The sequence below is a fragment of the Calypte anna genome, chromosome 5A (genome assembly GCF_003957555.1).
Source record: "Calypte anna isolate BGI_N300 chromosome 5A, bCalAnn1_v1.p, whole genome shotgun sequence".
Lineage (NCBI taxonomy): Eukaryota > Metazoa > Chordata > Aves > Apodiformes > Trochilidae > Calypte > Calypte anna.
In genome coordinates, this window is record NC_044251.1 from 3,441,319 (window position 1) to 3,465,760 (window position 24,442).

Here is a 24,442-nt window from a genome sequence, read left to right on the forward strand (position 1 = left end):
TTTAGCTATGGAGCACTGGCCTCCTGGAAATGGTAACTGGAGCAGAGCTGAGGACTCTCCAGCTGCTCCTTGCCACCCAAAGCTCAGGGGCACCCTCTGTCACCAAAAAGGCCAGGGCAGACACAGGAGAGACTTCCTGCTCCCTTGGATGATTAAATACTTCCTACCATGAGAGACTCCCCAAATTGGAGGCATTGGAAAAATTCAAGCATTGGGAATGGGCTGCCCAGAGAGGGGGTGGATTCTCCATCCCTGGAGGTTTTTAGGAAGAGACTGAATGTGGCACTGAGTGCCATGGGCTGGGAATCATAGTGGTAGAGGATTAAGGGTTGGATTTGATGATCCGAGAGGTCCTTTCCAACCCCAATGATTCTGTGGTTCTGAGGCACACAGCTACTCCTCTTCGTTTTGGAATTCCCCCTCTTCCACGGACACTGGGTTGGAATCAGTGCAGCACCACCATTATTTCTGTTCTTTAAACAAAGCTCTGCTGGGATGGGGTAACCAGAGACTCAGAGCTGAGAAGCAGCTGGACTAATTTTGCCTGGCAAGGATCCAGAGCTGGCAGTGCCCTGAGGGACAGCAAAACCCAAGTGATGTGCAAGCCTTTCCATGACACTCAGACCAAAGCAAATGACAAAGATCCCAGAATGGCATCAACTGAGAGATCCACACTGGGAAGCAGATCCTGGAATCATAATTTGGGTTGGAAGGAACCTCTAAAAGTCATCTAGTCCATCCCCCCACTGTAAGGGACATCCTCAGCTAGGTCAGGCTGAGATGTAAGAAGGGTTCTCCTGCTAAGGTCTTCCTTCTAGCTAAGCTAAATCTCCCTTCTTATAGTTTAAAACCATTACACCTGGTCCTATTGGTATAGGCCCTGCTAAAAAATCTGCCCCCAACTTTCTTAAAAGCCCCCTTTAAATATAGGAAGGCTGCAATGGCTTTCCCCTGGGGATGACAAAAACTCTGCCTGCCACATTTCCAGCCAGTGCTGCCTGGAAATAAAATAGAACTAAGCTGTCAAAGTCAGTTTCTTTATTAATACATGGAGGGAGTTTAAATCAATCATTAAATAAAGCAGATCTTCACCTAAGTGTTGAATTTCTCCATACAGTGAGAAGGAATCAAGAGAACAGTCTCCAAAGACATTAAGCTGCTTCTCAAACTGCTTATTGTCAATTACAGTATTTAATGTCTTATTCCCCAAGAGCTAAAGTCCTGAATTCCCACAGAAGGTGTAAGAGTAGCAAACAGCTCCTCCTGCTCCAGGGATTACACCCAGAGGAGAAAAGGATTTTCAGGAGGAAGTCCCCAAAACCCAAACAGTGGTTCTGGGTTCTTCCTCAATCTGCAACTTGCTCCCACATGCAGGAACCTGTGGTACCAGTGCTATCTTTCACCATTTACTCCTTGACTGGCCAGATTTTTTTCCAGAATACCAAAATCACTGGTAGCAAAGGCAGGTCAAAGCCCAACTTCTCCAGAAGGAGTGCAAGCTCCAAACTTTTTGGGTGTAAGGTGTGTTAGGACAAGCACTGCTCCAGCTGCTGCTACTGACTTGCAAACCTTCCTACTGATGCTCTTTCCTTATTAAGATACCCAACTGATGATTAAAAATGCTTTCCAGAGAACACCAGTATTTAGCTGGCAAAATTTATATCCTGGCTTGTAAAATATTGGCACCTGCTTTGCCCTGAGTAGAAGAAAAAACAGGAGAGAACAACAGGAGCAAAAACTGCAGGGAAAAGAAAATCCCTCAACCTCTTAGGTACCTGATAAAACACATTAATTCCATGCTATCTGCTGGGCTCAGGAATTCATAGAATCATAGAATTGGCTGGGTTGGAAGGGACCTCAGAGATCATCGAGTCCAACCCTTGAACCACCGCTGCAGTTCCCAGCCCATGGCACTGAGTGCCACATCCAGGCTCTTTTGAAATATCTCCAGACATGGAGAATCCACTACTTCCCTGGGCAGCCCATTCCAATGTCTGATCACCCTCTCCAGAAAGAAATTCTTTCTAATCTCCAACCTAAACCTCCCCTGGCACAACTTGAGACCCTGCCCTCTTGTCTTGCTGAGAGTTGCCTGGGAAAAGAGCCCAACCCCCCCTGGCTCCAACCTCCTTTCAGGGAGTTGTAGAGAGTGATGAGGTCTCCCCTGAGCCTCCTCTTCTCCAGCCTCAACACCCCCAGCTCTCTCAGCCTCTCCTCATAGGGTCTGTGCTTGAGTCCCTTCACCAGCCTGGTTGCCCTCCTTTGGACCTGCTCCAGGACCTCGATATCCTTCCTGAACTGGGGGGCCCAGAACTGGACACAGGACTCAAGGTGTGGCCTCACCAGGGCTGAGTATAGGGGCAGAATCACTTCCTTGGACCTGCTGGTCAGACAATTCTTGACCTGAATTATCAGATCCCCCAAAAAATTAATGGTAGAGCAGGGCATGAGCAAACAAAACCCACACAAAAGTAGTATTTGAAGGGTGAGAGGCTAGAGGGTGAAGTGGGCACCCTTTTAAATAACCCTCAGACCAAGTGTAGGAACTGAACGTTCATTCTCCATCCCATCCATCGTGGAAAAAAATTCCAAGTAGCAGAGGAGCACACATCCACTCTTGTATTTCCACTTTTGCATCCTAATTAGGGCAAACCAAGCCAAGCCAAACAAACAAGATCCCAGAAGAAACAAATCACAGTGGGAGGGCATTGAAGAAGACACTGGCAGGAAAGGAAAAGAAACTGCACTTAGGAGTCGTCCTTGGAAACACAAGCTCCTGAAAAACAGGCTGAGATCCTGAAAGCAGTGAAGAATCCCTTTGGTATATTCCTTTCTCAAAGGATTAGAATCATTTTCTCTTCATTCCACAGGAAGATTTAGAGCCGGCTTTCACTCCCAGCAAAGGAACAGGGAGTCCTCCCCAAAGGGTGAAGATGGAAACTATGCAGACAAAGCTGCTGGTGGGATAACAGTGACTTTAACTCTCGTTTTCTGGCAACACAGGGAAGTATTTGAAAATAATAAAGGTTGTCAAAATATTTCCCATAATAAACTCCTACACATAGCACATTTACAAGACCAGCACAGTTTCCTACCCAGCTGGTACACTAGCTGCTACCAAGAGATTCTCTGATGCCTAAGATGCCATCTCAGCTTGAGTGGGAGCTTGCTTGCTTCTGGCATCCACAGCCTCCTGCCTTCTCACCACTGGTGGCACTGGGGTGGCAGATTAATTCACACCTAATTCTACTCATCCCAAAGGTGATCCCCCTTTGGGGGATCCCAAACAACCCCAAAACAACAGCAGGGCAAGACAGGATAGTTCTGCAACAGGCAAACACCTCTGGGGAGGACACAAGTTATCCAGCTCTGGAGCCCCCAGCACAGGAAGGACATGGAGCTGATGGATTGGGTCCAGAGGAGAGCCATGGAAATGGTCAGGGGGCTGGGAGACCTCTGCTCCAAAAGGGTGAGGGAGCTGGGGGTGTTCAGCCTGGAGAATGCTCCAGGGAAACCTAAGAGTGACCTTTCAGTGTCTGAAGGGGCTGCAGGAAGGATGGAGAGGGACTGTGTGCAAGGGTTGGAGTGACAGGATGAGGGGCAGTGGGTTTAAATTAGAGAAAAGTAGATGTAGACAGGATGTGAGGAGAAAATTCTTTACCATGAGGGTGGTGGAACAATGGCAGAGGTTGTCCAGGGAGGTGTTTGGAGTCTCATCCCTGGAGACATTTAAAAAAAGACTGGATGTGGCACTCAGTGCCATGGTCTAGCAACTGCTCCGGTGGTTCAAGGGTTGGACTAGATGATCTCTGAGGTCCCTTCCAACTCGGCTAATTCTATGATTCTATTATTCTATCCCTGGGGATGTTCAAGGTGAGGCTTGAGGAGGCTCTGAGCACCCTGATCTGGTTGTGGGTGTCCCTGCTTATTGCCAAGGGGGGTTGGACTGGATGAGCTTTAGAGGTCCCTTCAAACCCAAATTATTCTGTGATTCTAAGCACCCCTGCTTTACTTCACACTGCCATGGGTACATATTTAGGACACAAATATTTAGGGGATTTCCACTTTTATTAAAGATCAGTAGGAAGACAGACAAATTTAAGATGTCTTTTCACATTGACATATAAAATCCCACCAGGCAAGCTACACTTCCCATCCTTTGCTTGGGATCCAAGCCCTGGAACAGAGATTCTGAGGCTCTTTATTTCAAACCTTCGCTTAATGCCTCGGTATAGCTTTTTACCCTCCCCCCAATTACTTTTTTTTTTTTTAATTGGAGATGTAAAGAGAGAAGTAAACAAAAAAGCCCTCAAAACCCCACAACAGTGTGAGGCTTCCATGCTCTCTGCCATAAAAACATTGGCTAATTAAAACACAAAGCAGCCAGGGCTGCAGGATTAATGGACATGGGCTCCTCTTTTCAAGTCTTGCCCGCTGACAGATCGCCTCATTCCTTCCTTGCTCTTGAACCTCTCAGGAGGAAAAAAAAAGAAAAAAAACATTTAAAAAAAAATCCAGTTTGCTTATCTTACAGTGTGGGGTTGCCATGGAAACAGCATCCCCCTGCGAGATGCTCTGTCATAACATTTCAGCACTGTATGGAAGGCTTAAAGGCACAGCATCCTCCGCTTCAAGGGCTCTGGAGCCAGCCAGAGGCTTCAGAGATGAGCAGCTGTCAAACCCAGAGGGTCTCCATTTCAGAGGGAGACTTAGAGAAGTAAGAGTAGAGATATTCAGCTGCTCAGATGAAAAAAAAAATGAATATTGATCAACAAATATATATATATTTTTTTTTTTTTTGCTGTAAGACATTTTCCTGTTTGGAGAAGCTGCCTGTCGAAAGCAAGAGTGCTGGCATAAAACATGACCCCATCATTCTAGCCTGGCTTAGAACAAAGCACCTCTTTAGTCAGGGTTTTATGGAAGATTAGTCTTTGAGCCCTCTTTTCTCAGCCCTTTCCTAAGAAAGGAGGGAAAAAGTAGCAAGCACAATAATTGCCCATAATGGGAACAGCCCTCCTATAGCCTGGGCCTTAATTACAGGGATGGCTTCCAGGCTGTAATCACTAGGGGTCCAGATGGAAGTTCTCCAAGCTCTTTGAGGGACAGAATGTGTCAGTTATTAATTAAACATATGAGGCAATTAGCCTCAAAACTTCATAGGAAATCAGTACAGCTGTGTTACTTTCGCTTTTTCCTTTGGTGAGGGCAAGTCAGCTACAGAGTCTGTTTCCCAGGGGGGGTCACAAGGACTGCAGCCAAAAAAGCCTTCCCCCAACAAGACCTTTGGTGTTGGGTGGGAAAAAACTATCTGCAGAAAAGCTTGTGTTCAGAAGTCAGCTACTTCATAGTCACATCCCTCACAAGAGATGATGGATGCTGTATCCAGCATCTCTTTCTGGCTCAAGCTGTCCAGTGAGCACCAAACAGCTGCCTGGGGTTGTTCTGGTAAAGCAGGAGGAGAAAAAACATTCCTGTGGTTAATATGGCCCATATCCATCTGCTCCCAACTCTAATTCATTGTTCTGGAGCTTGTCAAGACTTCTGGAGTGGACCTACAGGAAAGCTGGGGTCAGGTGTGTGGAGAAAGGACAAGGGGAAATGGTTTCCAAGTGGGAGAGGGGAGACTGAGGTTGGAGATGAGGAAGAAATTCTTTGGGGTGAGGGTGGTGGAGTCCCCATCCCTGGAGGCATTGAAAAGGCATTTGGAGCTGGTCCTTAAGGACATGGGTTAGGAGTTGGCTGTGGTGTTGGTGCAAGGTTGGGCTGGAGGAGCTTGGAGGTCTCTTCCAAGCTCACCATTCTGTGCTGAGCCCCTGTGCCAGGTTTCCCAAGGAAGCTGTGGCTGCCCCATCCCTGGCAGTGTCTCAGTCAGGTTGGATGGGGCTTGGAGCAACCTGGGCTGGTGGGGGTGTCCCTGCCCATGCAGGGGTTGGCACTGAGGGAGCTTTGAGGTCCCTTCCAACCCAAACCAGCCTGGGATTCTATCTCAGAAGATTGCAGCACATGCAGGACACTTCTCCTGGTTGGTCACACATTTGAAAATGAAATGATGTGCTGCATTCTTTGCCTGTCTCCAAGTTAAGAAACCAGGTGAAAAACACCATGGTTTTTAAAACCCATTTAGTGATTTATCCCAGTACAGCCAAAAAGTCTCTCAGTCCCATGCAGACAGCCTGATGTCAGTGCTTTGTTAGTCTGCATTTTACTCTAGGGTTCAGTGCCACAGTTGGAGATTTTATGGTCTACAAAATCCTCAGTTGTTTCTCTGCTTTTCTCACACATAGCTGAAAAAATGCTACAATAACTCACCCTGACAATAGTAAGAACTGGATGGTAACCTCAGCCCTGTTCATTTAAAGCACTTTGACCCCTGCCTTAGACATTTTAGCATGCTCGGAGAATACATTGAGAAAAGCCACAGGAGAACTGGAGATGTCCACATGCAGCTTGTAACCTCCACCAGGTAGCTGGCAAAACACTGGAAGAGGAGTCCAGGAGGCTCCTTGGGAACTGACATTCATAAAAGCAGGGAAGTTGTTCAGTATACAGAAGGTTACCCAAGAGTAAGATTAGTCAAGACATTCTGTTTTGTGTATTTTTTGTTTTGTTTTTTTTTACCTGATAAAAAACAAGCACCAAAAATCAACCCAAACATCAAAAGAATAAACTCTAATTAAATATGCTGGGGATTTGTCAACCTATTACCACGCTTCTTGATGATCTTTTCTGATTTCCCAGGGCTCACACAGGAATAACAACATTAAATATTCCGTCTGTACTCGGATGAAAAGAAATGAGGGAGAGCTGACACAAACAGCTTCAAGGACTCCTAAAATCCTACACCTTGTAGCTACAACAAGGTGGAACTTCAACTGGGTCAACTCAGAACACACTGGCACTGCCAAACAAGCACCAAGACCACTGCAGCCCAGGAGCTTCTGGTTTTTTGGAGGTCCCTGGCAAGATGCTACCCCGTTTTGTGATAAATAGGCAGATTCCTTTTGTCCTTCAGAGCTGCTTTTTTTTGGTAACAGTTCTGGACCTCTCTGCCTAATTGCTCCCACTTCATCTGTGAAGAGAGATTTATAAGGGAAGGTAATTTTGAGGGATTAACTTTGCTGCTGGTACGTGGCCCATGCAGAAGTGACAGCACAAGATTTATTCTAGCTGTTGCTCCTGCCAGAGAATAACAGAGCAGCTTATTACACAGGCAATCAAGCTCCCAAATTAGTGCTGATTTGCACCCCATGCCACTGCTGTTAATGAGGGGAGGCTTCAGCAAATGCAAAGCAAAAAGCCATCAGGCAACAAGCTCTCCATTTTTTATTACTGAATGGTGCAACCAAAGTCCTCGTTCAGGGACAGATTTCCAAAGTGGAAAGAGCTGCAGACAGATCAAAACAAAAAGGAAGGGCTGGTCTACTGATAAGGTAGCTACAAACAGTGAATTGAAGCCTAAAAGAGCTGGAAGTTGCAAACTACGCAATAAAAGTTCTAGAGAATCACAAAGTGAATGGTTGGAAGGGATCTCAAGAGATCATTGAGTCCAACCCCCCTGGCAGAGCAGGGTCACCTCCAGCAGTCCCACAGAACACATCCAGGTGGGGTCTGAATGTCTCCAGAGAAGGAGACTCCACCACCTCCCTGGGCAGCCTGGGTCAGGGCTCCCTCACCCTCACCCTGAAAAAATTCTTCCTAAGATTTATATGGAACCTCCCATGCTCCAGTTTATACCCATTGCCCCTTGTCCTGTCACTGGGCATCCCTGAGAATCACAGAATGTTTTAGGTTGGGAGAGATCTCCAAGATCATCCAGTCCAACCTTTGACCAACACCATAAGGTAATTACTAAACCAAAAGTTTGGCTCCATCCTCCTGGCTCTCTCCTTTCCATATTTATCCCCATTGCTGAGCTCACCCCTCAGTCTCCTCCAAGCTCCCAGCTCCCTCAGCCTTTCCTCCCCACGAGCTGTTCCACTCCTCCATCACCTTGGTGCCTCTGTGCTGGGCTCTCTCCAGCAGTTCCCTGACCTGCTGGAACTGAGGGGCCCACAACTGGACACAAGATTCCAGATGTGGCCTCCCCAGGGCAGAGGGGCAGGAAAACATCACAGTCAGCACATGAGTACAGAAGTAGCTGTGGCCATACCAATTTCAAGGTCACCAAGATGACTTTTACATCTATCTGATGGAACCTTCCTCACTCAACACCTTTTAAGCCTGATTGAACCAGGCAGTCTCTGGGGGTCTCACTGGGGGGCATGCAGGTTCAGCAGCTCTGAGCTGCTCTTCTCAGTTTTATGTTCCTGCCCTTTAAGCCTCATTTAGGTATCACACCCCAAAAACCCTCCAACTTCATTAAGCTACTCAGGAATTTAGGTCTGAGCAAACCAGACAACATCTCTACAGCAGCAACACCACCAAGGAGAGGATCCCATTTTGCTTTCCATACTGGGCTGGCTGCTGGGAGCTCAGAGCAGGACTGGGGAACATGCAGTAGTCAAGCTGGCTCTGGCACAGCCCTTCCCATCCATGCAGCTCTGCTTTGCAACTCCCATGGGAGCCTTTGGTGCCTCTGTTTGGCAGCTTTCTCATCATCAAGAGGAGCACAGAGCATTTCTGGGTCCCACTGGAGGGCTGCATTACCACTGGTTCACTCACCACTAGCAAGACACCAAACAGCACACATCCTCAACTAAAGACATCAAGAGACAAGCTCTAACCCCAGCTTCAGGGATACATAAAAAATTAATACCTTTGTCTCTTTTATACTCAGCAGAAAAATCCACCCACCCCTGTAATTTGCTTTGAAAGAAAGGAAAAAAGCACTAATTGCTCAGAAGGTGGCTGGAACATCTCAGCATCTGCACTCTGCAGACACCAACTTGCTTTCTCCCAGGCTTTGGGAAAGTCCCAGTTCCACAGCACTGCTCTTCTGAGAGCCTCACCACAGCATGCACTACATGAACCTGCCTGCCTGAACTTAAGATTCTAAACCAGACCAAATATTTTACTGGGAAATGTGCAAGAACAAGTCCCAGCAAGTTGTTTGCAGCCGATTTCCCTCTGAGCATCTAACAAAGCTGAAAGTTTGCCTTAAATACAGGCTGAGGATTTTTTTGAGGGCAATCAACACCCAAGTTCCTCTGCCCCAGGAGATGCTGGCACAATCCACTCTGATTAGACTCAGGAGGGGGAGCAAACAGACAATTACCCTGATAAAAATCTTATCTGAGGATAGAAATGAGATTAGCTGCTGAGCTGCAGTGGTTCCTCCTTAGATGTAGTGTTAAAAAGAGTTTTTCATGCACCATAGGACAGAGAAGGAATTTCCCTACAGAGCATGTTGGCAACTAAATCACAGAATTAGAGAATACTTCAGGTTGGAAGGGACCTTAAAGATCATCTAGTTCCAATCCCAGTAGAGGGGAAATTCTTCCCCCATGGTCCTTTTCAAGGCAGGGAGAATCCTCTTGCCATGGACAGCATGGGTGCTGGGACAGACATCTTCCTGGCAACCCCACAGCTGGGCAATTTCTTCCTTCTGGTTTTCTACCATTCCTTAGAATCTTCAAATTAGATTGGCTGGGACCCCTTCCCTGTCAATAAGGAACAACTCTGCCCTGTTTTCCTTCCTGTTATTTCAGCTTGGCAGCCTGCCCTCAACATTTTCAGCTGGCAGAGCACACATGAGCTTTCCATGACCCTAACAAAAAATGCTATTGTAAAGGCCTTCCCAACCAGTTTTGATTGTTAGTTCACTAATTTTTAGTTCTTCCCTTCACAAAAACTGAACTCATGTCTCTCCCCTGGGTGCTTACATCCCTGGAATGATCTCCAGTGACAGACAGGGCAAGAAGAAAGGATATTAAGAAAGTTTCCCTGAGGTCAGGATCACAGCTAAGTCTGCACTCAAATCTCATAAAGAGAGGATAATTAAAATGCAGTAGTAGGACAGAAGCCAAACTGCTCAGGAGGTTGCTTACACCATACCTGTATCAATAGGTTTACACTGGGGTTTATAAGAACTCCCTGCAATGGGGAGGAGAGATCAGACTTTACTGGTCTGCTTTCTGGTAAATCCAGAGCCTTTCTGCTGGTAAAGCCAGAGCCTTTAGGTTCTGCTTACAAAGAGGTTCTGTTCATCACCCGGTTGCAGGAAAGGGACAAAGCCCTCAAAAAATGCCACATCCTAAAAAGAAGAGCAATTTCAGCAGCCTGGGTAAATCAAGCTGCTGGCAAGTTGGAAACTCATAAAATAAAAGTTGCAAAAAGGCAGAGAGGAAACTTTCTTCTTGCAGTTAAGTGACAGCATTGGGCCTCAGAATGAGCAGTTTTCTTGACACATCTATTTAGCCTAAGATGGATATCCTTATCAAAATCCATAAGTAAGAAGCAGAAGAAGAGGGTTCAAGTGTTATACTTCTGCTTTGCTATCTGAATTCACAGCATTGATTTGGTTATAATCCTTCATATAGGAAGGTTCTTTATACAGGCAGGGATTTCTGGAATTCTGCAGGATTAGTCAATCTACAGCATCCTCAGTGCCTGAATTTTTGCATCAGAATTACATGGCTTGGGTAATATTCAATGCCTAGAGTAAATATTTGGGCTGATGAAGGTTAAACAGATTAGTCAAGATGAAGCCAGGCTTCTCTGCCTATTTACCCAGCAGCTTAAATATTACTCTTCTTTTAAGAAGCCTAGTTTAAAAGAAAAGCCCTCAAAAGCAGCAAATGAAACAACCTGAAATGAGACAGCACCAAGATTTTTATCATCTCCAGCCTGGATAGGTGTGTGACAAAGCCACATTCAGCATCACAAAACTCACACTCCTCACCCTCCTTATGGGAACCCTGGAGAGGCATCCACAGCTTCATCCCAAGCTTCCAGCTCGGAGTTTCAGCTGCACCAGGGAACTGGGATAAACAACTCCCCCTCCCCATGCCTGCTTCTATTCAAAAGCAAGAGGAAAGTAATTGGTGTGAAAACCATTTGCAGCTCAGTTACACTTTGGGGATGTGAAGAGGCAGTGAGGCAAAGGGCTGGCTGAGATTTGTCCTACTGGGGAGAGGTTTTCCAATGGAAGTCACCAGGAAATTCCCACCCTTTATGGGCAGAGTGCTGGGAAACTCAGCCAGACCCCATCTGCCACATCCCCCAAGGGCTGCAGTCCCATTTTTCTGTGGCATGTCATAGAATCATAGAACTGGCTGGGTTGGAAGGGACCTCAGAGATCATCGAGTCCAACCCCTGATCCACTCCCCCTGTGGTTCCCAGCCCATGGCACTGAGTGCCACATCCAGTCTCTTTTGAAATATCTCCAGACACGGAGAATCCACTACTTCCCTGGGCAGCCCATTCCAATGCCTGATCACCCTCTCCATAAAGAAATTCTTTCTAATCTCCAACCTAAACCTCCCCTGGCACAACTTGAGACCCTGCCCTCTTGTCTTGCTGAGAGTTGCCTGGGAAGAGCCCAACCCCCCCTGGCTCCAACCTCCTTTCAGGGAGTTGTAGAGAGTGATGAGGTCTCCCCTGAGCCTCCTCTTCTCCAGCCTCAACACCCCCAGCTCCCTCAGCCTCTCCTCATAGGGTCTGTGCTCGAGTCCCTTCACCAGCCCAGTTGCCTCCTTTGGACCTGCTCCAGGACCTCAATCTCCTTCCTAAACTGAGTCATGTCAAGTGCCAGGAGGCTTGGAAGCAGTCAGGGAAGGAACAGCAGTGAAGAGTGAGACAGGCAAACTGATTTCACCTTGTGACACGCAGGGATGAAGCCTGGAAGCCAAAGGACGAGCTGTTTAATAAAAACACTGTCAGCAGGTACAAGGCAATCACATGCTAAGAGTTTGAGGAGGAGCAGGCAGGCATTGGGAGTTCACATTTCAGCCCATTTGTTCAAGTTTCCACTCCTGCATCCCTGCTATTTAAAGGCACAGCCCTCCGAGTGTTTTCTATTAAGGGGCGAGAAAAATAAAACTCGTGTTTCAACTAAATGCCTCTGTAGAAAACTTGCTGGCATCCCACCCTGCACTGCTGTGCCCCATCCATCCCCACCGAGGTTGGGTCTTGTTTGCTACAGTCTCAAGACAATCTGTGTACAGACCTCAAACACTTTGGAAGAGGAAAAAGTGCCTTCCCTCCAGTCCACGGTTACTCTGAACAGATGTAGCTAAAATTCCTAAGAACCTCCCAGCTGACTGCCTTTGAAGTCTGGGAAAAAGAAATTAAAAAAAGAAAAAAAAAAAAAAAAAAAAAAAGGAGGGGGGGGATGGCTCGACCTTGAAAGCTGCATTTCTTCCCTTAAAAGAAGAAGTCTCCAGGGACTCTTGAGAAAAATAAAAAGCAAATTCTCCAGATCCTTATCTCATGCTAATTTTGAGACGGTTTTTTGTTTTGTTTTCTTTTTCTTTGTTCCTTTCCTCTCGCCGTGTTCGGGATTCAAGGAGTTTCCCAGCCTTGGTACACCTGCAAGCAGAGCATCCCCCCCCCCACTTCTGGATCTGAACCCCGCCAACATGCCAGGCCAGGCAGCCCCTTACTTCAATCCCAGACCTGCCCAGGGCAACCACAGCCCAGCTGCAGAACCAGCTGTGAAAGGGAAGGATTTACAGCAGGCAGCTTGCAAAAACAGGTTTTACAAAGGTAAAGCTTTGGCCCGGAGTGAATTCCCACCCCCAAGCCCTCCCACAGCATCTCTCCCCTTGGGATGGGTTGGGGCATAGGCAGCACTTCAACATCCAGCCTTGCACATCAACACCCCTTGGAATCCTGCTCTCACCTCTCCCTCTGCCCTGCTTGGAAAAGCCAATATTTCAGCAGGCAGGGCTTGCACTTACCTCGGAACTGCCACTGGTGACTAAAGTTAACTTCAGCCTGGCAAAAAAAGGGGCTGCTCTGCCTGCTTCACTTCCCTCTGCTTGCTCTCCTGTCCTCCATGCTCCTCTCCTCCTCTTCCCCAGCTCAGCTCCTCCTCTGTCACTCTGCCCTATTAACCTTCTCCATATTCCACCCACCCAAATCTGCACATTATCAGCCATCCAGAGCCTTTTGTTCAAGGTCCTGAAACAAAAGCACAGCTACCACATTTCCTGGCAAGAGGTGCCTTACACCCAGGGTAGCTCTCAAAGCCTCATTTCCCCCCAAACACAAAACCAGGGCAGCAATTCAAGGACTCATCCTTTCCTGAATTCCACAGAGTAAGATAAGCCTGGGAGCCTCCAACTTACTTTATCTTAACTAAGAGGCTTTTCCCTTTCTCCCACTCAGTAAAAAACTAAAAAAACCTAACTAATTATTTACCGGGGAAGCACAGAATAGGTTAAAGTTTCCTCTGTCTCCTCTCAGCTCCCTTTGCAGACGAGGGGAAAACAACCTTGTGTCTCCACACTTGGTGATACTGCTAATGCTTCCTGGGGGGATGGCTGCAAAGAGGATTATGATTTGGGTTTAAAAGGCATCTGCACTGCCACAAGAGGCACAGGCTTATCAGAAGAAGAAACCAAGCTGCCCCCAAACTCTGGCCATGGGGCTCCTGCTTGCCTTGGGTTCTGGCTGATGGCTCGGATCGCACACATGCTTATCAGGAGTGATAAAGCAGCTGGCAGGGGGCATAAGGGGTTTTTTGGGGGGGGATATGTCAGAAATTAGTAAGGCTGTGAAAGCAGCTTGCATATGCTCAGCATCAGAGCACACAGCAGTGTTTACAGATCATCTCTTCACTTTCAGCCACGGCAAAATCAGCAAAGGGGCTCTGCCTTCCGGGCTGCTGCTGGGGAAGCTTGAAGGAAAAAGTGTTGATGGAGCTGTACTAGCTGTGGTGACATAGAACCTGCATAGTTGGAAGGGACCCATCAGGATCCTCAATCCCAACTCCTGTCCCTGTGTAGGGCCCCCCCAGGATCACCCCATGTGTCTGAGAGCATCATCCCAATGCTGCTTGAACTGGGGCAGGTTTGGTGCTGGGACCACTTCTCTGGGGAGCTTCTGCCACTGCTCAGCTGCCCTCTGGGGGAAAAACCTTTTCCTGATCTCTCATCTCAACCTCCCCTCATTCACCTTCCTCCCATTTCCCTGAGTCCTGTCCTTGGTCACAGGAGTGAGGAAATCAGAACCAGCCCCAAATCTTCCCCTGCAATGAGGTCACCCCTCAGCCTCCTTTTCTCCAGGCTGAACAATCCAAGTGACCTCAGCTGCTCCTTTGACATGGGCAGTTCCATCACTAAGGTACAGTTAACTCACATCCATACATCTCTACCAACAAGAGACACAGCACCATCTCTTTTCTTCTCTCATGCCAAAGCCAGCAAAAACTCCTCAACTTCAAGGAGTGCTTAACCTCAGTGACAGGATGGACCTCCTGGCAATGCCAGCTTAGCAATTTTTTTTTTTTCTCTTCTTTATCCCTAGGATTTGCACAGTTCAAATTACCCAGCAGGAGAACCTGAGTCTTCTTGAAACCTCATGTTTAGGGTAGACACATCCTCCTGATGTGTGAGAGGGTTTTGCTGTTGCTGCTGTCAGGTTATGGGTTTTTTGTTTTGTTTTCTTTTAGTTTCTTTGTTTAGCTGTTTAATCTATTTGTATTTTTATTTGGTTTACTGTTTCTTTTTATAAATGCTATCACCATGCTTATACCTCTCAGTTATTTCTACGACTGATGCAAGTTGTAGTGATATTCTTCCTCACTCCTACTTTTGTCCAGAAGGGTTTAATAGCTCCCTATATGCTTGCTAGCAGCAAGTAATAAATAAAAAGTGCTCAAAAGTGCTCTCCTGGATTTTTCCAGGCTGAGAAACCACTGAGCTTCACCCTCCCCCCCCCAGCATGGCACTGTCTCATTCCACAGCTCTGTTCCACCTCTCAGCCCAGACCAGAAAAGCCACAGAGCAAACCCAACCCATCCACCCAGATCAAAGCAACACTTTTAAGATGCTCAGGAGATGCTTCCAGGAATTGTTGGATGCCTTGAACCAAGCCAGTGAAAGTTGGATGCTTTCACTAACCAGAACAAAACCTCCTGGAGCTGAAAGACCCAAGGTTTGCCTGCCTTATGGCTTTTCAAAACAGAAGACAAACTTAACAGAATCTTTCTCACTAACCTGCTTCCAACAAACTTGTGCTTTCAGGGAGCTTCGAGTCCCTGCAGAGCTCTGGATTCCAACTGAGCTAATGGGTCTGACACTCCCTCATTCTCCAAGGGCAGTGGGGGCAGAGGAAAACTGCTGTAATAAATTAAATAAAATCACTGTCTTTCAAATCTTAATCAAGTCATCATGTGGGCCTGGGGAAGACAAAACTTCAGTGTGTTTCTCAGCTTCACATCCTGACAGCCCAGTGACTCAAGTTACGTAAGGGAAATTCATACCTCAGAAAGAGATGTCCTGCTTGATGGAATTTTAAAGATTATCTGAGAGGGCCAAGAGGATTATTTGATAACAGGTTCTTCAGGAGGCAACAGAAAGAGGAAAAGCAACCCTAGTGAGAAGGACTAACACAAAGCCAGCAGGAAAAAAACCAAAAAAAATCAAAATAAATCAATCAAGGTGAGCACTGAATAAGTAGGTTTAAGAAAAAGTGGTAATAGTGGAATCAGGTCTAGATGGAGGCATTTCATCATCACCTCTACAGAGCAGTCGTTTGCTTTTGGGATTCTGAATTGTATCAGCAACATCAGGACAAGATTTATTCCAGCCTGCTGCCTCAGTGGCTCAGTGGAGACTTGGCCTGACAGTGGGTACACCAGGGGGTACATCAGTGGGCACACCAGGGGTACATCAGCATCCTCTGGAGCCCTTTAATGCCCTCTGCAAAGGAGACTTCTCCACAGGATGGGCTGCTGAGTTAGACCAAAGGAAGAGCAAAGAGGACACATGACACTTGGCCAGGCTACTGCTAGCAGAGATAGAAGAGGGTTTTACAAAGGACAGTTCCTAAAGTTTGGGCAAACCCAAATCAAAACTACTCACCAAGAGAAGTCTGGAAGCAAAAAAGCAAAACCAGGTATATAGGTAAATTTTATACCTCTGTACTGACTGAGAATGCAAGGCTAAGTCTGCCTTCATCAAGCTTTAATTCAAGATATAAGTGATTTTGATAACGAAATGCTTCACTTTTAGTAGAGAAGAGGTACACAGAAAATGGCATTGCAGGCACAGGAATCAGGAGAAACAAGAAAAACTCATCTTAAACCATGCTGGTTTCCAACAAGGGCCTTAATGTGCAATCCAGTGATTCATTTTCTGGCCTGCACAGACTCACCAATATGTTCCTTCCCCTCATCACTCCAAGGAACCCCCCACTTCTGGAGTCTCTGGAGCATCCTCACCCAAAGGACACTGAGCACTCCGAACACTTTAAACTGGGGGAGGTCTTGCTGCCCAAGATGAACACATCTCACTCTGCCTGTACAAAGGCTTTGGTATCTTAACTCCCAGAATGCAATTTATAAATTCCTAAAATCAATCAGAATCCCTAAGCTCTCACAAAAGGAAATGAAAAATATTACTGTCAAATGCCCATCAGGCCTAGGAGCCTAGGTGACTGTCATACAGTAAAGAAATTAAAAGGCTGCATTTGAGATAGGGATGGGAAGAGGATATACTATCTTGAAAGGCTCTGATTAAAGCTCTCTTAGTATCAAAATTCAATTTCTTTCTGGTTTTGCAAACAACAATGGCCTTGAGCTGAAGGCTGCCAGCCTGCCTGCAGCCTTTGAGGAGATTAGGTTGTTACCAGCCAACTCTGAGAATTTTAAATCCAATATTAATCCTAATTCCCATTGAACCACATCTTCATTGTGCAGGGGAAGCTGGTTGGGTATGAACTTGCACGTGTGCTCTGCCATGTGCAATGATCTGTGTCACAAACAACAGATGCTAAACCTCACAGATGTTTAAGAAACACAGTTTGAGCTTGGCTTCCAAAAAAATCCCAGTAAAGGAGAGAGACTGGAGCTAGGTAGGAGAGCAGGCCAAGCTGGGATGGTTTCTAAGAGATGATGGCGACAATTTCCAACCTGAAAGCTTTTAGCAGCCAATAACAGGAGATTTCAGCTCTGGCTTGGAAAAACCCCAGGATTCAGAACCAAATCACAAGGACACAGAAGCACCTGGGACCCTGACCCCATGATGCTGCCAGTCACCAGGATGCTGTCACACCACCAGTGCCAAACCTTTCAGATGAGAACTGCAAAAAGCACGTGTCCATCACCTTGCTCACTTTGCCAAGATGTATTTTGAGGGGAGGAATCCAAAGATTCAAGATTTCCTCTATCATTTCAGTCACCTCCTCGAGGTTCTAAAGCCCACATAACTCACGACCTCCAACCCCTGAGCTACTGGGGATCAGGTCAGACCAGGATGAAGCCTTTCCACTGCCCCCTAGAGAAAAGGCAATTTTTGTTCTCCTCCACTTGCCCTGACACAGTGCAAAGAAGCTTTTGCTCGCAGATAATCCTTCCTATTGCAAATGCAGAGGAGCCAAAATGCCATCGTGTGTCCTTCCCAACACTGGTTTACACCAATTCCCTTTCAAACCCCATCCTGGCAGCCAAAATGGGCATGGACCAGGCTGCCAGATCCTCCTGAATGGTCCATGGGGTAGATCAGGTCATTCAGTACCTCCTGGCATTCCATGGGAAGGCTGGGATGCTAGAGAAGAAGGAACTCAAGATGAGGACAGATTGCTGTTTGCCCCGCTGTCAAATGGGATGACTTTAGTTCAGCTTAAAAAAAGTCCTCACAGATATATGGAAAACCACCAGTAATGCTTCCTGTGTTTAAAGCAGAAGAATTCACTGCAGATGAAAGGAAACTTTCAGGAAACACACTCCCAAGAGAACACAAAATGTCTTTGGCACCAATGCCTCTTACAGGCAAGAGGACCTCCCTATAGAATCATAGAATAGGCTGGGTTGGAAGGGACCTCTGAGATCATCGAGTCCAACCCTTGATCAACTACCGCCACAGTCACTAGACTATGGCACTGAGTGCCATATCGAGTCGCTTTTTAAATGTCTCCAGGGACGAAGAGTCCACCACCTCCCCAGGCAGCCCGTTCCAATGTCTGATCACCCTTTCCGTGAAAAAATTCTTTCTAATATCCAATCTGAACTTCCCCCAGCACAACTTGAGACCCTGCCCTCTTGTCTTGCTGAGAGTTGCCTGGGAAAAGAGCCCAACCCCCGCCTGGCTCCAACCTCCTTTCAGGGAGTTGTAGAGAGTGATGAGGTCTCCCCTGAGCCTCCTCTTCTCCAGCCTCAACACCCCCAGCTCCCTCAGCCTCTCCTCATAGGATCTGTGTTCGAGTCCCTTCACCAGACTGGTTGCCCTCCTTTGGACCTGCTCCAGCACCTCAATCTCCTTCCTGAACTGAGGGGCCCAGAACTGAACACAGTACTCAAGGTGTGGCCTCACCAGGGCTGAGTATAGGGGCAGAATCACCTCCTTGGATCTGCTGGTGATGCTGTTCCTGATCCAGCCCAGGATGCCATTGGCCTTCTTGGCCACCTGGGCACACTGCTGGCTCATGTTCAGCTTCCTGGCAATCCAGACTCCCAGGTCCCTTTCTGCCTGGCTGCTCTCCAACCACTCTGTGCCCAGCCTGTAGCGCTGCATGGGGTTGTTGTGGCCAAAGTGCAGGACCCGGCATAACTCAGAAGCCTGAACTCCCTAAACCAAAAATGTCACAAGATTTAGTGACAATATTCTCTAGTTGGAGGTACAACATCATCTTTCTTCTCCTTGGAACTGGCTACTGCCTGTTGCTTGAGGGCACTCAAGTGGAAATCCAGTAAAGCTGTGGTACCCTGGACTGGGAGGAGGATGGAGATCATCTGAGCTGTAGTAGGGATCTGACATCCCTTCCAGCTGATGGGAGAGAAATTGAGAAATGATGCTGAATTGCACACACCTTCCCTTTGCCAGGGGCTAAGACCACAAACCTGGGCAGCAACCACAGCTCATCCAGGAGCTGGGAATGTGATGAGTGCCTGGATCTGGAGCACTGCAGACTGGTGCAGATTTACCCTTTTTGACTAAATTCAAGCCAACATCTGAACCCAAGACTTCTCCTTTCCCAGAGGGTGTCCTACACACTGTGCTGGTGCATATCCTGGGGCAAGGTGTCTTTAGTCTTGGGAACAGGAAAAGCCAAAGCTTCCTGGGGGAAATAATTACTGCTGCAATGAAACCTGGAATATCCAGCAAAATATCCAACAAAGCCAACAGGACTGGAATGGCAACTTGTGAGTTTTAAACTGTGGGGTTTGACAATCAGCAGTTCAGCTACTTCCTTTTTTTCATTCAGTCAACAGAATGTTAAATTAGGGCTTTAGGGGAAAAAAAAAGGGAAGAAGGGGAAAAGGGAAGAAGGGGAAAAGGGAAGAAGGGGAAAAGGGAAGAAGGGGAAAAGGGAAGAAGGGGAAAAGGGAAGAAGGGGAAAAGGGAAGAAGGGGAAAAGGGAAGAAGGGGAAAAGGGAAGAAGGGGAAAAGGGAAGAAGGGAAGAAGGGGAAAAGGAGAGGGGGAAAAGGAGAGGGGGAAAAGGAGAGGGGGAAAAGGAGAGGGGGAAAAGGAGAGGGGGAAAAGGAGAGGGAGAAAAGGAGAGGGAGAAAAGGAGAGGGAGAAAAGGAGAGGGAAAAGGAAAAACAAGAAAACCAGAAGAAAACCAGAAGAAAACCAGAAGAAAACCAGAAGAAAACCAGAAGAAAACCAGAAGAAAACCAGGAAAGAAAAAAGAAAAAAAGGAAAGGAAAAAAAGGAAAAGGAAAAAAGGAAAGGAAAAAAGGAAAGGAAAAAAGGAAAGGAAAAAAGGAAAGGAAAAAAGGAAAGGAAAAAAGGAAAGGAAAAAAGGAAAGGAAAAAAGGAAAGGAAAAAAGGAAAGGAAAAAAGGAAAGGAAAAAAAGGAAAGGAAAAAAGGAAAGGAAAAAAGGAAAGGAAAAAAGGAAAGGAAAAAAGGAAAGGAAAAAAGGAAAGGAAAAAAGGAAAGGAAAAAAGGAGAGGAAAAAAAGAAAGGAAAAAAAAAGAAAAAAAAAAAAAAAAAGAAAAGAAAAAGAAAAAAAGGAAAAAAAAGAAAGGAAAGAAAAGAAAAGAAAAAAGATATTCCTATTCTCCTCTGCACAAGAATTATTCTCCCAAGTCACCCCTAAATAAATCAAAAACCTTCCCATGAAACACCCTTCCCAGCAACCTGCTGCACAGGCTCCTCCAAAGAGCCCCACTCTGATGGCACCTTTCTTCAGAACTACTGGAGGATTTGTTTGTGTGTTTAGCATTTAATCCTAGGAGTTGAACTGCACCCTTAACCACAGAATGAGGTTGATAAAACACATCCACCAATTCCTCTAAATCCTCCTTTGCTCACTGCCAGTCCCTTCCTGTTGTGGGGTTGTGCTGGCAGAATACAGTTCAGGCTCCTTTCTCTTTATATACCCAGAAAAACCACCAGAAACTGCAAAGTTTGAGACTTTTGTCTGCCAAACAAGCAGTGGCACACTAAACCAAGCTGAAATTTTCAAGATTCAGCAAAATAAACTTCATGCAAGAGATCAAGGAACTCTTGAGATGGGAAAGGGGAATTAGATTTCTTTTCCAGAAATGACAAACATTTCAGGGGAGTAATTTTTTTTTTTTACTTGAAGGTATGGTTTACAATAGCTAAAGAAGAGAGAGAAGAGTCATCATAGAATCATAGAACTGGCTGGGCTGGAAGGGACCTCAGAGATCATCAAGTCCAACCCTTGATCCAGTACCACTGCAGTTCCCAGCCCATGGCACTCAGTGCCACATCCAGTCTCCTTTTAAATATCTCCAGACACAGAGAATCCACTACTTCCCTGGGCAGCCCATTCCAATGTCTGATCACCCTCTCCATAAAGAAATTCTTCCTAATCTCCAACCTAAACCTCCCCTGGCACAACTTGAGACCCTGCCCTCTTGTCTTGCTGAGAGTTGCCTGGGAAAAGAGCCCAACCCCCCCCTGGCTCCAACCTCCTTTCAGGGAGTTGTAGAGAGTGATGAGGTCTCCCCTGAGCCTCCTCTTCTCCAGGCTGAACAGCCCCAGCTCCCTCAGCCTCTCCTCATAGGATCTGTGCTCGAGTCCCTTCACCAGCCTGCTTGCCCTCCTTTGGACCTGCTCCAGGACCTCAATCTCCTTCCTGAACTGCGGGGCCCAGTACTGGACACAGGACTCAAGCTGTGGCCTCACCAGGGCTGAGCACAGGGGCAGAATCCCTTCCCTGGACCTGCTGGCCACGCTGTTCCTGATCCAGCCCAGGATGCCATTGGCCTTCTTGGCTACCTGGGCACACTGCTGGCTCATGTTCAGCTTCCTGGCAAGCCAGACTCCCATGCAATATAAGACATGGAAAACAAACTGTCCATGCTGGGAAAAATTCAAAGGGTGAGGGAAGAGGAGGAGGCGGGAATGAGTTATTCCTTTTTCCAAATATATAAATACACACACACACCATCTCAAAAAAATATAAAATTGCTAAAAATCATGGTCAACCTACACACTATAGCTGTCACAAATCTCCCTGTGCTTAAGTGCACTAATGCACCAGCCAGACCTTGATATAATTGAGAAAAACCCAAGTTAAACCAGCTTCCCCTAAAGCTGATTTCCCCAGTGTCCTATCCAATCTAGCTTAGGATGCTCCAAGCAAAGCAATTCCTCATGGAATGGGAAAGGAAAAGCCTATCCCAGCCTTTCACAGCTACCCAACCCCTCCACCTCCCTCCAGCTGATGTCCTCCTGTACCAACCCTAAATAAATCCCTGCAGAAATCCTGTTTAATGCTCCCTGCCCTTGTTCCTGCCCCTCGGTGTTGGCAAGCAGAATGGGAAACACTGAAGCTTTCAAGATAGAAAATAAGCTGGGAGCAAATATTTAACAGTAAATATGCCTTAAAGAAAAAAGGCAAACCAAAACAGAGAGGATTCATTGGAACCTGAAAGCCACAACCTTAATGGCAAAGATAACCCTGATTCAGGCTCTCCTGGGGGCTGGAATTGCTTGGCTAGTCCTGATGAAACAGATAAGTGCTGACAGACCCATTGCTAGAAGGAATAACTGAGTCTCAGGGGTTTAATAACACTCACAATTTTGGTTATTTATATCACCAGTTCTCCAAGTAGTTACCTGGCTCCCAGTCACAGCATGAACAGAACCTCTGTAGAGCTGCACAAGACACTTCTAACATGTAAACAGCTCAGCCTAAACCCTAAATAAATGGAACACAAGTTCCAGATACAAACAGTATCCCCAGAGAAGGATCCTTCCTCTGCTTGCCTCCAGAGAAGACCTAACCAGCCCAGCAGCATCAGTTTTTGTCCCAGAAAATAGCTGAGAAAGCACCAAGCCTCCAGCCTGGCTCACCCCAGGAAGGGGCTGCAGGATTCATCCAGCCACAGCAACTGGTTCCAACTTTTGGTATTTTTTTTTATGATTTTTTTTTAACAGGTTGGCTCAACTGAGCTTATAGAATTAGTCTGTCCAAATAATGAGTGCATCCTTCTTCCTTATCACTAAAGTTGTGGCTACCAGATGAAAAGCTCCTGAAATTCTGGCTGGACTCTCCTCTTGCTGTTGAGTAACATCATCCTCTCCTCCCTCCCAAGAGCTCCATCTGTTGAAAGGGTTAAAAAAAGGCAGCAGAACCATTAGCATTTTGATAGCTTTCCACACATAGAGAGCAAAAAGGCTTTAAAATTTATTCCACTGAGATAAATCCTTCAAGCCCAGCCTCTCCTCCTCAGCTTGAGCCAACCAACTGGTTTTCCTCCCCTTAATACCTTCAGAGAAAGCTCCAAGGAGCTGCCAAGGCTCAAAGTCTCAGAGATAGTCAAGAAAAGTCCTGAAGTTCAAGAGAAGCCATGAAAAGTGTCTGGGGTTTAATTAAGAAACAACTACAGGGGCATCATCTTGGGTACTGCAACTACCCAAAAGGTTCTGGCTTTCTGTGCATCCCAGCTCACAGCAGAGTCACAGTTTTCCTTCCCAAATGCTGAGCACACACAAAGCTCTCACTACTTTTAGCTGCCACAGAAGGTGCTCAGCATCTCTGAGGGATGAACAAACTAAAAAACTTTGACCCTGATTCAGCACAAGCTCAGAGACTTGAGCTCTTACCCAAGGAGCCAGGCTGAACTTTTGAACACTATTCCAATCCCAAGAGGAAAGCTCTGATTTTTTTTTTTTTTTTTTTTTTTTTTTTTTTTTTTTTTTTATTTTATTTTTTTTTTTTGGAACTCCACAATTGGCAGGGATGCTCAGCAGCTCCACACCTGTGCCTGGGAAGTCTGGGTTGGGTTTATTTATAATTTTTTTTTTTCAGCCTTTTTAACAACTCCAAAGCAAATCACTTTCTCAAGGAAGCACCCAGGAGAGCCTCAGGGCAGAGAAAACAGAAATCTCCCTCCCTGCTTGGGCTGAAATTGCTGCAGTGAGAAGAGGAAAAGGCTTCAGGACTCCTCCTCAGATACACCCCACTCCTCAGATACCACTAAATGGTAGGGAACCACTACTGCTACTACTACTCCTCAGATACCACTAAATGGCTAGGAACCCAAAGAATTCCTAACTTCTTAAGGATTATTAGACCTGATTATATGCTCTCCACTAATACAGTTGTGGGGTTTTTTGGGGTTTTGTTTTTTCTTTTTTTTTTGGGGGGGGGGAACAGTCTGAAAAAAAAGTCTGTTGAAAAAGAAAATGCTTTTTACAAACATGTGCAGACTCCAAATAAAGTGTAACAGGCCAAAAGTTGGCATACAGAAGAAAGCAAGAGTGAGGGCACTGCAGGATGATGGCAAAAACCAGGAGGCTCAGACCCCAGGGCTGTGACCTGCAGTCTTCCACACTTTACTGCATATCCCAAATCATAAAATACTGACTAGTTTGGCTGAGGTAAAACTTATGCCCTCCAACTCCTTGCAAAACCTCAGAAAATCTTCTTTTCTTGATTACAAACAACTTCACTAAACAACCCTTCTCAGTCCTCAGTCAAAATAAAACCAAACCAACCCACAAAGAGAGATTCATTTCAGAAAGGGTTTTCTACCCAAATCTAGAAAATGCACAATTAACACCATAAAATCTTCCTATATTGTGAGAAATCATAGAATCATAGAATCCTTGGGGTTGGAAGGGACCTCGAAAGATCATCTAGTCCAACCCCCCCTGCCAGAGCAGGGCCACCTAGAGCACTTCGCATAGGAACGTGTCCAGGCGGGTTTTGAATGTCTCCAGTGAAGGAGACTCCACGACCCCCCTGGGCAGCCTGTTCCAGGGCTCTGTCACCCTTACAGGAAAAAAATTTTTCCGGATATTCAACTTGAACCTCCTGTGCTCCAATTTACACCCATTACCCCTTGTCCTATCACTGGTCACCACTGAGAAGAGCCTAACTCCATCTCCCTGACACTCACCCCTTACATA

The 24,442-nt window shown here is 46.4% G+C and overlaps 1 protein-coding gene across 3 annotated transcripts in view; it reads right to left on the reverse strand.

Annotated features, from left to right (window-relative positions):
• The window catches only part of TSPAN18 (tetraspanin 18), a 134,396-nt gene that overhangs the window by 92,273 nt on the left and 17,681 nt on the right, over positions 1-24,442 (reverse strand). Inside the window, exon 1 of one of the 3 annotated variants that reach the window (XM_030452176.1) lies at positions 12,843-12,897. The exons of the other annotated variants lie outside the window; for them this stretch is intronic. The gene's annotated coding sequence lies outside the window, so the exon portion shown is untranslated. Of the gene's footprint in view, positions 1-12,842; positions 12,898-24,442 lie in introns of those variants that run through there. 3 annotated transcript variants of the gene reach the window in all.